General features: G+C 40.1%; 1 protein-coding gene across 1 annotated transcript in view; it reads left to right on the top strand.

Annotated features, from left to right (window-relative positions):
- Positions 1–12,463: 12,463 nt before the first annotated feature.
- Positions 12,464–16,755, top strand: part of sema3b (sema domain, immunoglobulin domain (Ig), short basic domain, secreted, (semaphorin) 3B) — an 82,222-nt gene continuing 77,930 nt past the window's right edge. Inside the window, exon 1 of the mRNA XM_028582167.1 lies at positions 12,464–12,774. The gene's annotated coding sequence lies outside the window, so the exon portion shown is untranslated. The remainder of the gene's footprint in view (positions 12,775–16,755) is intronic.

The following is a 16,755-nucleotide window of genomic DNA, read 5'->3' as shown; positions in this document are numbered from 1 at the left end:
CAAGAAGACTTGTAACTACTAGTCATCACAGCCTATTACTTAAAAAACAATGTGTCCTTCAGATAAAAAACAAAGCTTGTAGACCACAAAAGCATTTAGATTGTGGCTGTGATAGTAAACATAAAAATAAAAATGCACAGGGGGCGTTATGCAAAATAAAAACAAACTTCCAGCCCATTTTTGTTTACTTTGTACTTTTGTACCTTGAATGTGGCAGAGTAATCCAAAAGTATCAAACTAATATTTGGACGATCCCTTGCTTTACATGGTCGACACATGTCGACTGACAGAAAAAAGAGAGGCTTTCCTTTTACTCCTCTCTAACTTTCACCGTACAGGTAACTTTCTTGTTTTTCATCTCACTAAGTGTCTGTTAGAAATGCAGTTTACAATCAGTCAAAGATAAAAAGAAGAGGAGTAAGTCAAGATTACATGAAGAGAGTTGAAAAGGAGTTGTGTCAGATTAGTGTAAACATAAGAAGTGACATAATAAACTGATGCAGGTGAAGGAGTGAGATGGATGGAAAATAAAACTCCTAAGAGCAGTGGCAGTAAGAGTCCTCCGGATCATGTTGCACCATCAGGTCAATGTCCTACTTGCCACTGATGGCGATTGTACTATAATGCAATTTCCTTTGGTCCTCTTATAGTTTAGTAAAGTTGCAAAAAACACAATCATTTGTATTTTTTTCTTCATTGAATCTGCTTTGATAAACAAACATTATGTGCCTTACAGTAACTGCTCATTTCCTGCATGTTTTGTTCATTTATACTTTCCAAACAAAAGCAGTGTTCAAATGGAAATACTGAGCTTGAAAAGAATGTAGTGCATAACCAAATCAAATATATGATTGAAAAAGATGTCAAAGGAAGGGATTGTAAGGAAGGACTTTTTTAAAAAATTGAAGAGAGAACTACAGAATCTTGGTGCATTTCCATTCACCTGTTTTTATGCACATTTGTAATTTGCATAAAAAAACCTGAGTGAAAATAACGAAACAAAAATATCGCAAAGAAGACTGCGCTCGGCTGAGGTAAAAAAGTTGTAATAGATAGATAAGTTTATTTAAGACCTGAGTGACCTGTTAGTAGTGTACGGATGGAGCAGGTCACAGATATAAACAGGTGCCAGAACATGCAAAGCCAGAACAAGAACTTAAAATTGTAAAAAAGTGTAAATTATAAAAAAAAAAAAAACGAATTGATGAATAAATCAAGCATGTGAATTAAATGTCCATTGAAGTGGCTGAGATGGAAAAGAAAACAGCAGATGTGTTTGTACTGATAAGGAGGCTGTAACGTTCCTCTAATTAATACATGACACAAATATAACAGTAGTTAGCATTTTCTTTTGCCAATTTTCTGTACATTCTGTTGGACTTTGCAGTACATTTAGATACAAAATTGGCTTCTGACTTAAAGGTATTGTGGAGGATTTTCCCGAATTTTAGAAAAGAACCGCCCTCTGTACTTTTTTGAAAAAATGCACATGCGCAACACTCTGTCTGCTCCCGAGAGGGAACGCCTATTAAACGTGTGCACGAGAGTGCACTGTTTACAAGTTGCAGTCTGCATGGCTCATACAAGCCTACTTTCCAAAAGAAGATTTGCACTTTTTCACAAATTGAGATGTTTACCGTGTGTGCGCGGTGCGTGACTTGTGCCAGGGCTAACATTGCTAATAACAGCTTACATCAACTTTTACTAGCAGTGATTTTAAATGGATTTCTCCAAATAGCATGCCAAACTTTACCTGTGGAGTAGAAACTTCACGACTGAGGCATCAGTGGGAAGCCCAACCTGTGCTTTTAGCACACGCCAGCGTGTGAAATATTCTCACAAAAGCTTCAATGCTTCAATGAATGGCTGAAACCGTAGCTCAAGCTCACCACACATATACACCTGAAAGCTAGGGACGTGCACGTACAGGACACGACAACTAGGAGGACCAATAGTCTTGATGATCCACCCGGAAAAAGAAAATCCTCCACTATACCTTTAAGGAAATAAGACCATTAACACATTTTAAAATGGAACAAGGCATTTTCATTGTCTGCCTCCTTGTAATTAGTGTTCTCAAGACTTAAACCACTTCGATAAGTATATTGTACATTTCTTGTCAAATACACAACCTCCATTTGAAGAAGCATAAACCAAGAAGACAGATGGAGGAGAGAGAGACAAATACAGAGAGAGATGGACTGAGGAAGGCAAAGACTGGAGTGGGAGTGGAGGAGATAAAGAGGTGAACAGCGCCAAGCCGTCCAGTCTACCAGATCTGGAAGAACAACAGATGCCCAACAGTGTGGAAATCATAAAGGGAGTGGAGACACATGTTGGTCTTAGACTGCCGAGTCAATCTGACACAGCTTTTAAAAATGCATAATCTTAAAAAAAGTTTGTTATTGAGGTACATTCAAATTTTCCCACTGTGATTATGGAAACGTTTGTAATGTGTTTTTTTGTGTGGTGACACCCAAGCTTTTTTGAAACTACAGTGGATTTTAATTGGATTTATCGCTCTTGGGGTTATTATGGGCTCAACTACATTTTTTAATCAGTTCGCAGACATACAGTACGAGGATTAGGACATATGATATACACATCAAAGCTATAGTGCGTAGTTTCTGTCTCCACCATGAGGAATTCAAAGTAATGACAACAAAACTGTCGGCGCGTCCACATTATATAGCCTTCCGTGATCGCGCACGCGCCACCACCCCTCCTCCAGGCAGTTGCTTGTAGCCAAAGATGACACGGAGGATTAAAAAACCATGATGGACTCTTCAGAAGAGGTAATTATCTTCACTTGAGTTTCTGCGGGAAAGTCACCGGACAACACAATCTTCTGAACATAGCCATACTGAGAAACATAGAGAGAGTTGTGTGGAGCTGCTGGTCTTAATTAGCTTTGTAACAACTAATTTGGCAATGGCTTGAATGTAACGGATGTTCATTAATATCAAAAAGTTGCGCACTAAAGCTTTGAACTCCAAAATTCATTTGTTGTTACAGTCTGAAGCTTTGTTGACCCATCCAGCCACCCAACCTCCTCCCTACGTGGACTTTGTCGTCACCTTAATTTCATTGCTTCTTAATATGGCTGTTAGAGGGCTTTGTAATTTGAACGAAAACAGATTTTGCTTTTGGGCACTATTGACTAATGCTGTTCTTCTTGGACAGACAGTCTTGATGAGAAGGGCAATTTATGGAAAATAAGGGGTTTGAGGACGAGCTGAGGAGAACATTTAAGAGAGTAATTATGAAGACAGATGATGAATTGCGGAGAGAGGAGTTGAGGACAAGGGAAGGGTGAAGTTTAGATTCAGTAGCTGCTGATTTCAGTGTTTGGACAGGCAGTTTATCTAACGTAATTAGAGGGGCCCTGTGCAGTAAACGATGGAGGGAGAGAAGGATGATCAGCCAAGTGTGTTTTCTTTACGCTTCTGGATTCCTGTCCTCCTTTCGAAATGGGAGGTTCGGACACAGATTGAGATTTGGTCAGAAAGAGACAAACGATACCAAAGCCATTCACCTCTAAACAGTCTCTAAGCCCTGGCTCTTTGGGCCGAATGTGCTCTGCCAGTGTGTGTTTTCCCTTAAGTTTCATTGTCTTTCAGTCCTGTGCTGTGGATCACTGGCTCTTGGTACTGGTTCTTGGTTGACCCCCAATTCCGGGACAATCGCCCAGAACTATGAGATTCATAACGGAGCACAAGGAACACTTTGTCCTTCTCTCTCTCTCTCTCTCCTTTTCCTTCTTTTATTCTCATTTCTCTCAGTCTATCAGAGAGATTGCTGTGGGTTGAAATGTCAGAAAGTCAAGGGTTTCCCTGCCAGGCGATTACACAAACTGCAGGACAACACACACACACACACACACACACACACACACACACACACACACACACACACACACATAATCTAACCAAAAGACTCACACTTTAAAAAAAAGTCAAAATTTTCAAATCTACGCACATGCATATACTTTCCGGTGGCCACACCTGTCACTAAAACTGAGGGCTACACACACTCACACTCACACACTCACACTCACACTCAGTGAGGTCAGGTGGTTTTCCAATCAACGCAGCTGTGTGCTCTCCAAAGCAGTAAAATGGTTTTAGGTCCAGTGTTGGCAGGCTTTGATGAGTCTAACACACCACAGAGTTCTGGTTCATTCTATCTGCCTACAAAGGCTCTGACAGACGGCTGTTTGACTGTTATTAGGCACTGCAACTGCACCTGCTTGATGTGTGTGAGCACACAAACACACATACCATACACATGTTCAAATCCATTTTTACAGGCCGTGGGAGAGAAGAGTGCAAAAAAAATGGACTGGGTTCCCGCTGGTCTTAACAATTTCCTTTACTGGCCAGAGAAGATAATAAGTAAGGCCTTTAAAGTTTAAAAAAATGAATGGATTGCTTATAAGAAGAAGATAGCAGAGCTTTTTTACATCTATGAGACAGTTCTCAAGACCTTGATAACGATAGCCAGCCTCACAGAGCTGCTTTCATGGCTGTAGACTTTCAGTCTCGTTACCTTTCAGCGTATAGCGATCTGTGTCTTTTCTTAAGGCTCTTGAAGATAGCATCTAAATCTATAGTCCGTGTCTTTTACAGTGCATCTCAATTTTCACCAATAACCTAAAAACTGTCCACCGTCTGCTGATGTGATGAGTGTTTTTTCAGCGTTGAATCGTTTGGTATAATTATAGGAAAGGCACAGAAGAAAATTATTTTTTTCCGGACTGTTGCAACATGACACTCATTTCCCAGAGTTCTAAATTTAATCTGTTTGTTGGGTTCTAGGCAGTAGTCAAATATGAAACAGGTCATTTCAAACAGCTTCCCCAAATCTCTTTTATGCTTTCATTTGGTCAAAACTGGTAGCATTGTTGTTTTTCTATTTCCTATTAAATTTACAAATGCAGAAGAGAGTTCTGTTAAAGGATACTTGCTAGTTAAAGTTTAGGTGATACACTGGCCTGTTTTGATATTTACATAAATATACACAAGACCCTCCGCAGTATCTGTTTTGGTCAAGCAGTAAGTTGTAGGAGTGTTTTGGAGAGCAGAATCTATCAGCTCCTCTCTTCTCATCCTCATGACATAAATCATTAATGAGGCGTGTGTATCTGCCTGCACCTCTCCCTGGTCAGTCCCGGGCCTGCAGTGCACAGAAGTGTGTGTGTGTGTGTGTGTGCGCAAATGTGTTTTATTTCTTTAGGTTTATACTGTAAACCTTCTAATGCTTATTTGGGGTGTGTGTGTGTGTGTGTGTGTGTGTGTGTGTGTTTGCGTGTGTGCGCATGTGTGTTTGAGGGAGTGATGCACACACTGGGGTCTTTGAAGTGTAAAGTAACAAGCCTTTTTAAGTTTTGGATGTGAAATATTTATATGAGCAGGAGTGCTGCTTTGGGAGGACGATTCTAGGGAAAGACAGGACAAAGGGATGAACTTGTGTTTAAACAACAAATAAGCAAAGATCCACGGTGCCTTTTGGAGCCAGTCTGTTATTAAATTGCCCTGAAAAGATTGGGTCAGGTCCTGTCACATATTGCTGTGTCTTTTGTCATAGTCATTATTATTATTTTTTAAGCTCCTGCAGGCTTAAAGGCTTGGCAATTAATGATGAGATATTTTTTTCTTTTATTTGTTCAAATGATGAATTGGTATTTTGTCAGACTTCTTGTTACCAATAAGTACAGCTTTTGGGTTGCGTTTTAGCTGTTCTATATCCTCCTCCACTGAACTTGCTTTACTTACTTTTTGCATCGTACCTGGGTAAAGGTCAACCATTACCCTCTAGAACAAATCCATTCATCCATTCAATTTACTAACATAAATATAACTGCACATCTGATGGCTTTTTAGAACGTGATTGACAGTCAGTGATGAAGGGTCAATAATTAAGCCATTAATATCGATTCAGAATTATGAGAATGACTAAAATAAATACAATATTATCAAGAAATTCAAAGTTGTTTCTATTACTACTGATGACGTACTTCCACTACAAAGACGGTGTTTAAAATAATCACATGTTAAATATGTAAATGGATGAGAATTTAATATTGAAAGGCACAATAACCTAATCTGGTCAAAATTCATGGAGCCGTGTTGCATTTCAAGTTTATAGTTTCATGCTCCATGTAGTCCCAAATCATATATGACCCAATCAGTAGACAAGATAATGTTGATATTGGATGATCCTGCATAACCCCAGATAACATCCAATGCCATCTTTTTAAAACCTTTTAAGACCTCCACACTCTTAGTTTCCTCATTGCGGGAGGATACACTAATGCCAATGCAGGAAGGTCATTAAACATTGGCACTGGATGTAAATCGAGAGGTGCTGAATCATCCAATATGAAAGTAATTTCTGGGGGTACTGGCACGACCGATGTCATACGCCCTCTAGCACTGCATCCTTGCTGCTACACCACTACCTGCTTTCACCAAATTGAATTCCCTCCACCTTTCCAGCTACCTCATGTATTGGCATTTATATGCATTTTTTTTTTTAGTTGGGCATGTTTAGGCCTTTTCACAGGAGAGATGAAGACATGAAAGGGGAGAGAGAGAGGGGAAATGACATGCAGCAAAGGGCTGCAGGTCAGACTCGAACCCGCAGCCGCTGCGTCGACGAGCAAACCTCTATATATGTGCGCTTGCTCTACCAACTAAGCTAACCCGGCCACGCATTTTTATGAATTTTAAATTGAATGGCTGTGTCAAGCCTTCTCAAATTTGTTACGGAGCATCACATGAACACAGCAACACTGCCAAACTCAAATGAGTATTATTGTTGTGACAAACGTTCAAAACTTTCTCATGATTCACAGTTCATTTTAAGGTGCCTATTAAAATATCCATTTCTTTAGCAGATGTTGGTCATTTTGGGCCAAGTTTCCATTTTTTGCACAGTTGGAATCTTCCACCACTGCAACTTGCAAACCACGTGTTGTTAATGTTGGTCTTTTCTCTGCATTACAATGTGCTGTCAATCTAAATCAATGAATACGGGCCTGAAAAGAGTTCCGTGGTGGAGAGGTAGTGAACTTGGCACTTGTTCTGTACATGTGTATTGAGGGAGTGAGATAGGCTAAGCTGAGCGATTAGAGGACAGGACAAATGACAGAAGAGGAGACCTTTACAGAGAGCCATGTGTACTTTCAGGTGCATGTTTATGAGTGGGTTTGTGTGTTCATGCTTACGCATGAGTGTGTGTGTGTGTGTGTGTGTGTGTGTGTGTGTGTGTGTGTGTGTGTGTGTGTGTGTGTGTGTGTGTGTGTGTGTGTGTGTGTGTGTGTGCGTGTGTGTGTGCACGCGCACGTCTGTGTTAGTGAGGCCAGACATCAGTATTGACAATAGCCTGTTGAGACTTGGGAGGAGACTGGCTTCGTAAAAAGAGGCCTTGAACAAACAGAGAATAGAGATGGAGGGAGGGGTGCAGGGGCAATGATTGGTGGGGAGTAGGAGAAAGAGAGGGAGAACAAATAGAGGGAAAATGAGGGGAAAAGCTACTAATGATGGAAATGTGCACAAGACTGGCATGGAGGGGGGTGTATGAACAGAAAAATGGAGGGAAATAGGGATAGATGGAAGAGAGGATAAAAGAACCGAAGACTAATTGGAAGCAAGGAGGGACAGAGACAGGGATTAGGGAAGTAGGGAATGATTACTGTAAAGATGGAGGGATCAACGGAGAAGAGAGGGGACAAAATAAGGGTGGGGTGAAAAAGAAAAGAAGAGTTGGATGAGAATAAATTGGGATGATGGATGGAAGGATTAAAATGGGAGGACAATTTATATAAAGGTAGAAGGAATAGAAAGGAAAACCACAGAAAAGGTTAGCTGTAATGGAAGAAAGGGGCAACAGGGTGTGTGTGTGTGTGTGTGTGTGTGTGTGTGTGTGAACGAGAGAAACAAGAATTTGCTTTGCACATGCTTCCCTGTTTCTGTGTGAATGAAAATGGGAGGAAAAGGGGTCGTAGATGGTGTTTGTGTTTGCTGGTGTAGTAGGCGTACCAAATCAATAACTGATAAATAAATTATAAGCCACAAAAATTCACAAGGCACCAGCACAAAAAAAAGGTTCCAGTACTCACAAAGCTACAAGAGGGAAACGATGGACGGCAGATGCGTGTGTGTTTGTGTGTGCGTGTGTGTGTGTGTGTGTGTGTGTGTTTCTGTTGTTGCAATGGAAATTATGGGCCGGCTCAGTGGTGGAGATGTTGATGTTATCAGCACAGCGTGACATTTGTTCACGCTTATGTCCGGTTTGTGACATCAGAGAGTGTTTTGCAGGCTTATCAGCCTTTGTGTCTGGTGTCAGGTATCAGTTTATGTGAGAAAAAAAACTCACGCATGAAGTGCACATGTGCTAAGGAAAGAAAGAGAAGGACGGAAGGAAGGAATTAAACAAACAACAAACCCACCAAGAAGATGGAAACCATGGTGGAGGAGAGGTGGGCAGGTCCTTTTGAGGATTATTCTTATAGGCCAATATTTGTATACTTTTTTTTTTAAAACATAGTTAATTGTAAGAGATTTATATAATTTCCACCAACAAATGAAACCACTGATAAAGAAAGGCTAATTGTTCCATGGAAAGTAGAAAAACATATTTAAAACAAAATGGGAAATGGCCAGCAGAAATCATACATGATTTTATACAAGGTTCACCGAAGCAAATGGTATTTTTAAAATCCAATAATTTCCAGGATCTTGTATCATTAATTTTTTATATCAAATTTTTTAAATAAAAGTGAAAAAGAGCCATATGAATAAAACATGCATAGCAATGGTGCAGTCTCTTGAATAAAATGATGATGGGAAGGGGTTGATAGAAAAACAGAGCAGTTTAATTTGTAGAAAACAATGTAGAAATGAACTGGTCTCCAGGTCACTGCTTGGTGGTCTGAGTGCTACACAATGACCATAATAACTGTTAGACTATAGTGTAGCTTAAGTCAGCACAGCTGGATTAAAATTGTTTACAGCAGAAACTGCTAACAGCAGTTATCTGTTGATACCACTTTATCACTGTAGTGTTTACTTTCTTTCTGTTTCCTGTAATCTTATTTTATTATGTTATTTTTCTGGTCTATTTTACTGTAACCCCCCCCCTCCCCCTCCACACACACACACACACACACACACACACACACACACACACACACACACGCACACGCACGCACATGCACACACACACACTCCCAGGGACCTAGTGTATGTGTGTGATAATGAAAGCGGCTGCAGTTGTGATTGGCTACCTTTGCTGCCTCTAGAGATGGCCGTCTGAATGGTGCCAGCTAGACGCCAGACAGACTGCACACAGTGTGTGTGTGGGTGTGGGTGTGTGTGTGGGTGTGTGTGTGAATGAGAGAAACAAGAATTTGCTTTGCACATGCCTCCCTGTTTCTGTGTGTGTGCATGCATTTGAGCTTACATGACAATCCATCAGCAGGTGTTTGTGTGTGTATGTGTGTACCTGCATGAGTGTGGATCTCCGTGTGTGTGTGTGTGTGTGTGTGTGTGTGTGTGTGTGTGTGTGTGTGTGTGTGTGTGTGTGTGTCTGGGGCCTGATTATAAATACAATAAATTAGTCTATTTTTTGTGTGAGCGTGTCCCATGAGGTGTAGGTTTTCACCCTCATATTGCACTCTCTATTTCTATCTGTCTCTTTTGGTTTCAGTCTCTCCCTCTGTCTGTCTCTCTCATTGATTTACTTTCACATACATATCATTACAGTACTTTGCTCTAGACTGTCGATGTCTTATAAGTAAATCATTAACAGGTGTGCAAGTAATATACTGTGTTGACTAAGACACTGCCTCATAAGCAACTTGCAACTTTGGTGAACTGGGTGACATGCAAATTAACATTGTTGACCAATAGCACACCATCTTGACAGTGCTGACCTTTGAGGGGACAGAAAGCTTAACTTTTATTTAACAAAGAAATGGTTTGCATGCACTTCTGATCAACCGCAGCTGGTAGTACAAATGCATCTTTTGAATAAACAAACTTATTGTCCTGTTAGTGGTCAAGCTAAGGTAACAAGTTTTCCAACTCATCATTAGCGAGGTCGTTAAGTCTGAGAACGTTATTTTCCCTCTTCAATAATTTTGTGGAACACAAAAGTGTGCTATGGTGAACAAAAGCTTGAAGTTAGCTATTGTGATTGAATAGCTACTACTCACCTTAACGGCGGCCTACATAGATTTAAATTTAATATCACAAGAGGTAACATTAATCTTTCTTTTAAGCTAAGATGAAGTTGGTTGACTGTCCCTGATACTGAATTAAGTTATTGCTTGTTTGTGTCAGGTGAAGTATATTTTATTTAGGTAATTAGTAATATCTCACTAAAATGCTGAAAATGATGTTTGTAATGTGTTGTTGAAGCAGCAGCTCTGGGGCTGAACTGCAGTTCCTCGAGTGGCCACTTGAGGCAAATCAATCCCCATGGACCCCCACGTTAACTGTACCGGGGGTGAATATTTCTACAACCCACCTATTTAAATTATATTAAGGCTTAAAGCTGCATACTGTTATTCTCTACACAAGATGAGATATTTTGTCTTGAAAACCTGCATTTTGAATTTTACAAGTAGCCTACATGTCTGTCATTTGTAACAAAGCAAACCACTTGAAAAGGCAGATCACCAACAAGCCCTATGAGGAGTCACTATGTCCCTTAGCTTCAGACCCCCTTTAGCATGGACGAGTAAATGTGACTTGGTGGTGTGATCGCCACCCCATTTCTCATGTTGAACCTGTCCTCAGTTTAGAGTGATCCCCAAAATGTTATAACTCCACTATGGAATTAGGGGAAACCATTTCTGTCATGTATAACTAGGATTTACGTCCAGTGCCTCTGTTGAGTTCAAATGCAAGAAGCAGTATGCTCTATATGGAGCATGGCAGAAAGTCAGGGTGAAGAGGTGGTGGATGGGAATGTTGTGTACCAAGGCTTTCATGCTGGAGACCACATTTTGTGTCCCATTACAGACCCACAATTAATGTTTGCCTTCTTTATAACCGTAATCACAGTCTTTCCCTGACCCTAAATTATTTATTTTTTTAGCTGTCTAACCTTAACCATACCCAAATCTTATCCAATTAATTATATTTGCACAAACCTCAACATACCATATTCATAATGTATTTGCCATAACCATAATCTTTCCCTGACCTTAACCAATTGCAGACTGACTTTTACCATCTGTCTAGGGACTGCAGATGAAAAATAGCCTTCTGGCTAACTCTGGCATATTGACAGAAATGTTTATTAATATGCACTGTCCTTGTAATAAATAAATAAATGAAGAAAAAAAAAAGATGTTTTAGAAAGCGAGAATTTAAAAAAAGTCAATATTTGACTTTGAAAAACCTTTTCACTCCAATATTCTCCAATATCAGCGTTGTTGGCTGGCGATGAGGTTTATCATTTGTGGATCGACCACAGCATCAGAATTGTTAGCCGCCAGTGCATTTAACCCCCACTCTCTAGAGCTAACTTTTGAATTGGGAGACATTTATGGCTGAAGGGAAGAATATAGGCTGTACCATCAAACCCACCCAGGTTTTTTTTCCCAGAAGATGCAGGATTTAGAGAAGCTATTGAAGTTTCATGCTCAAAGCTCATTACTGTTCTTCTTCATTGAGACAAGAGAAACACATGCTACAAAAGCTTCCCCCAAATCCTTAATCTTTTTTTTTTTTTTTAAGTTGCAATGCAAAAGTGAAAAGGGCAAATATAATCAGGGTTGCGGGCTTGGTTATTATGGCCCGAGCCTTGAACTCAACCACTTGTTCTTAGATGTTTCTTTAAACACCTTCGGTGTTGAACAGTGAACTCCTGGATGAATTGACATTTTTAAAAAATTGTTAATTTTGTGAAGTAACCTCAAACTGAAACTAAATCCAAGTGTTAAGTGCACCCTTATCTCAGTCCCACCCTGATCTTTATCAGGGTTTGCTGGATCCGTAAAAAAACACAGACACATGGACCCACGCAGTACTGAACCTTTGGTGATGAAGCATGTTGAATCATAATAGCAGGAGAAAGACACTGCGGCTGGGTGACACAGCAAGGGAATGACTTTACCTCTGGACTGTGGAAGAGGGAGTGGCGCTGAAAGAAAGAGGAGGGTGTGAGTGTGTGTGTGATAGAGAGAGCTTTGCTTTCATGCCTTGCTGAGCAGTGAAACAGTATCTGTCACAGAGAACAAGCCAAAGGAGAACCACTAAAAAGTTAGGAAAAAAGACAGACTCAGGGAGAAGGACAGAGAGGGAGAAAGAAGAGATAGAGAAAGAGTTGGCTGAAAGCAGCTTCTGTCTTCCGTCCCACCCCGACTGTCTTCCCCTCCTCTTTGCCCCGCCGGGAGCGAGAGGAAAAAGAAAAGGAGTGCAGAGAGAGAGAGAGAGAGAGAGAGAGAGAGAGAGAGCTCAACCACGCTCGCTCTTTAGCGCAGGACTCAGGAATTCCAGGACCTTTGGAGTTGTGCGCACACACACACACACACACACACACTGACACACACACACTGACACACACACATGCTGCTTTTCTCATGGTGATCCAAATCTCAACAGGACACAGAGAGGGAGTATAAGAAAGAGCGAGAGACGTAGGACATTAGAGCCCTATCCTGTGGACTATTTGACCATGATGGCACCTGCCAAGGGGGGAAGTGACTAGGAGGGGCTGAGGACTGAACCGGGACGCAGGCAGAGGAAACTGCTGATGAAGGTGAGATTTCCATTTTATTTGACAGTAGCTCCAGTATCTGTCTCTTTGTCTTTTCTACCAAGAGGATCTATGGCCATATTAGTACATATATTTATTAGAGGTTTTCATTTAACAAGTAGCTGATGTAGGAAGTAGTTTGTGCGCTGGGGTACAAGTTTAAATGTGAGAGTGATGACTGGTTATAATTATCTATTCAATGGTTCTTGATAACTGAGCCAAAAAAGCGGGATGATTTCAGTTTCTTGAATTAATACTGAAGCTGGGGAATACCTTGTGTATGTGCTTGTGTTGGACTTCCTCTGTATGTGTGTCAACTCTGCTGTATTTGTGGTTTCATATCTATGTTGATCATTAGGGCCATTTCCTTGAGTAACATAATAGCATGGCCTGAGAGAAGGAGTGTGGATTTTGGGAGCACATGCAAGTGAGAACATTTTGTGGGTTTATTACCTTTTGATTGGATTTGATCAGTGGCTGATTCATCTGAGCATAAATCAGGAAAAGGGAAAATGTTGAAATGTGGGGGAATGTGTGTCTTGGATGCTTTATTTCCTGATGGTCCATAGTGGAAGTGGGGGATTTAGAGGGATTTATTATTGCTTTTGCAGAGAATCTGTCTTTTTCAGTTGGCATTGGTTAGTCACACTGAAGTTAAGTTTTCAACTTGGGAACATAATGAGGTCTGCGTACATGCTATAGCTTTGAAAGGTGACCAGTTTTTGCTTTTAAAAGCTTTTGTGCAAGGCTCAGAAGCACAATAAAGCATTATAGGGATTTTACCAGACTATCAATCAGTGGTGAATAAAAAAACAAAAAACAGTGGACTGAAGAAGATTAGAAGTCTTTGGTCCTTTTACACCTGCGGTTATTGTGTGGCTCATCCCTCCACTCCTCTCTTTACTCTCCGTTCTGCCACACTCTGCTACTTTTGTTCTCTAATCTCATTTACTGCTGCCTTTTCTGCAGGTTTTTGCTGAAATCCCACAACTAATGACAGAGGCTTATCCCATGCCACTCTGCCTTGCTCTCATCCTTTCTCCCACCCCTCTTTTTTCCTCTTCTTCATCCTCTTTATGACAATCCATCTGCCTTTTATAAAAGCTTTAAATATCTTTAGTCTTTTATGCTATTTGTAGTATCAGCATATTCTTTTTTTAGCTATCACCAGCGTGATTTGTGTGTGAGTGGGTGAATATGTGTTTTCAAACTCACAGGTGTGCATTTTGTCTGTCATTTCACCTATTCAGGCTTGTAATCCCAGGTCTTTCTGGTCTTTATAACCCCTCCACCCCAGACCCACCCTAACCTACACTAACCCTTCCATTACCATACCATTGAACCGCACATTAACCCTTAATTTACCTTTGCAGTAAGGTGTGTTCGGTGTGCAGTGAATGGTCCACCAAGGTGTTACATGATAGTTGTCTTGTGTTGTGGTAATATGTGGTCATACACAGGTCTTTCATCTTGGTCGCTACTGAGATGGTGTTAAGTTAGAGTTTACTTACATGTCTTGATGGTTATAATGGAAACCTCCACTTGACAGCGATTGTATAAATGAATGCATTTTCTTGAACAGGTTTTCTTACTGAATGGCTTATTACAGTAAAGATTTGACATAGAGCCATCTTTTTTTACACATCAAAGTCTTACAGGTCAAATAAAGTTGTATAAAGGGCTTAATGGCTCCAGAGGGAGCTGTGTAGATTCTGATAAATGTCCTCAAGTGATATAATTTAAGTCAGTGTTGGTTGGGTTTAAAGACTACAAGTTCCAAAATGAAAATCTTTTTTGTGGAGTTAGAGAGAAGTGAGTTTACCAGACGTCTGTAGCTGCTCCTCATCTCTGCTTGAGTATCTTTTAAGACGGGTTGTGACATTATCTTTTGAATGCTACTTGTGATGTAGGGTCAAAAAGCTAAATGTGCTCACATCCAAAAAAGTGTTGGACATAGAAGGAGCCACTCAACTCAATATTAAGATCCTCACATTGTCATCCATTGATGACATGACAGATTGTACATTGCAGTTAACAATTAGGTTACATATGTTTAATTGCAAATTAGTGAAGTAGCAAACTTGAATGAACACAAATTATAAATTTAATGACAAATATGTCAATGGCATCATGATTTTGAAGAGGTCAGCAGCTTACTAAACAAAGCTAACTAGCTTCGATAAATAGCTGCCACATTGAACATGAAATGTTAGCACATTACTTTTTATGATTTGATGAACTATTTCAGGTATTAGCAGGAGTGCTAGGTTACCTCTTTTTCACTAAGCTTTAGTCTGATATTTACATAATTAGCCAGAAAACAAGCCACAACCAGCCACATTATATAATTATAACGGTCGCAGTTTGGTAACGCTTACGCACAAAAACTATTGGTAATGTTTAGAAAAAGATTCTTCAGTTTGGGTTAAAATCAGTACATTTGTTACGTTGCTTCATTTCCGGTTATGCACGTGACCTAGAACGTGACGTAGTTCCATTGGTTCCCTAAAGTACATTTTTAAACGGGACACAAACCCCTGTCTCCTGTGTGAAAGTCCTGTGTTTCTTTGAGCCATCCACCACCCCAACTAACCTACCTATGCAGAATTTGGCCCTCTTATACTTCGTCACCTTACTTGCTGTTTTGCTCCCGTCATAATTACTATGGCCACTAAAAAGCGCTGCCACTTTAAATGTAAAATGTGCATCGTACCTAATTGCTGCTTGAACAAACAACTTATGTGGGCGTTTTTTAGGGGGAGGACATTCTCCTTTCATCCGGCATGTTCTTGAGTTTCTGTAAATGTATTGCTGCTCATGCTAATTTCCTAGCTCTTATTCCATACACACTACGGCTGATGCAAATTTAAAACACGACGCTTCCGGTGTGTCAGAAGATTTCCCCAGGAAACAGACAGGCAGAGTGTTTAGAACAGCATACGTTTAAATAGCTTTCACCACGTGGTCAAAGGTTGCATTCGTTCTTTAAGTGTGTTCAATCATTTGACATCAGAGACCAGCAAAGTGAACATTTATTTAACCTAACAACTCCTGTGGGTTCAAGGTGGGTCTGCTGATTGCCTGGTGATGAATTGACCACCAAGGTAACTTTATGGTTACAGTGGCTATACACTGATCCACTGCCACACCTTAAAACCCATTAACCCCCATCTCAACCCTTCCTCAGTGGGAAAACCCATTAACCCTACTGTTAACCCTGTTCGCAGCCTGAAATATCTACCAGTTCATTAGAAAGTAGAAAACAAATGATTTTAGGAGATTTAGGAGAGTATGGTACATAATATGTGCATGTACATACTGTATAGACCACAGGATGCTTATATTCTCTTGGACTGTCAGTGTTGGTCTATTAGCTGGTTGGCTTCCTATTTGTCCTTTTTCTCTTTATGGGTGTCTTGAGTGAAGAAGATAAGCCACAGAGAAATGATGATGTTTGGGGAGAGAGAGAGAGAGAGAGAGAGAGAGAGAGAGAGAGAGAGAGAGAGAGAGAGAGAGAGAGAGAGAGACACTGGGAAGCAATGTCAGTTTTCCTTTGTTTGAAATATTTAATGAGTGTCTCTGCTCTCTTGAAATATTGACTTTTTCCCAGATAGCCAGAGGGGACAGACGCTAGTGGAGGTTGTTCCCTCATTTAAATAAAAAGCAAAAGGCTGTTATCATCAAACTTTCATTAGTTTATTTTAGTTTTTAATTATTGTTTTCTTTTTCAATTATTCTAAATAAAAAAACAAACATGATACTTGCCCTTTATTTGGAAGTTACCATTATTTTTATATATATATATATATATGAAAGCAAAATAAATTCAAGTCCATCAAGCAACAAAAGATGCGCATTTTTACCTGAATGTAACATTACTTGGTAATACTAACACAATGTAGTGTTCTCTTTACACTTATAAATAGGGATGTAACCATGCATTGTGAATCAGTTAAAATTGATTTAAATGTGTAAAGATTACAA

Source organism: Perca flavescens, chromosome 7, assembly GCF_004354835.1.
Source record: "Perca flavescens isolate YP-PL-M2 chromosome 7, PFLA_1.0, whole genome shotgun sequence".
Lineage (NCBI taxonomy): Eukaryota > Metazoa > Chordata > Actinopteri > Perciformes > Percidae > Perca > Perca flavescens.
The sequence above is the reverse complement of the archived record's forward strand: the minus strand, read 5'-3'. Positions and strand labels throughout refer to the sequence as shown.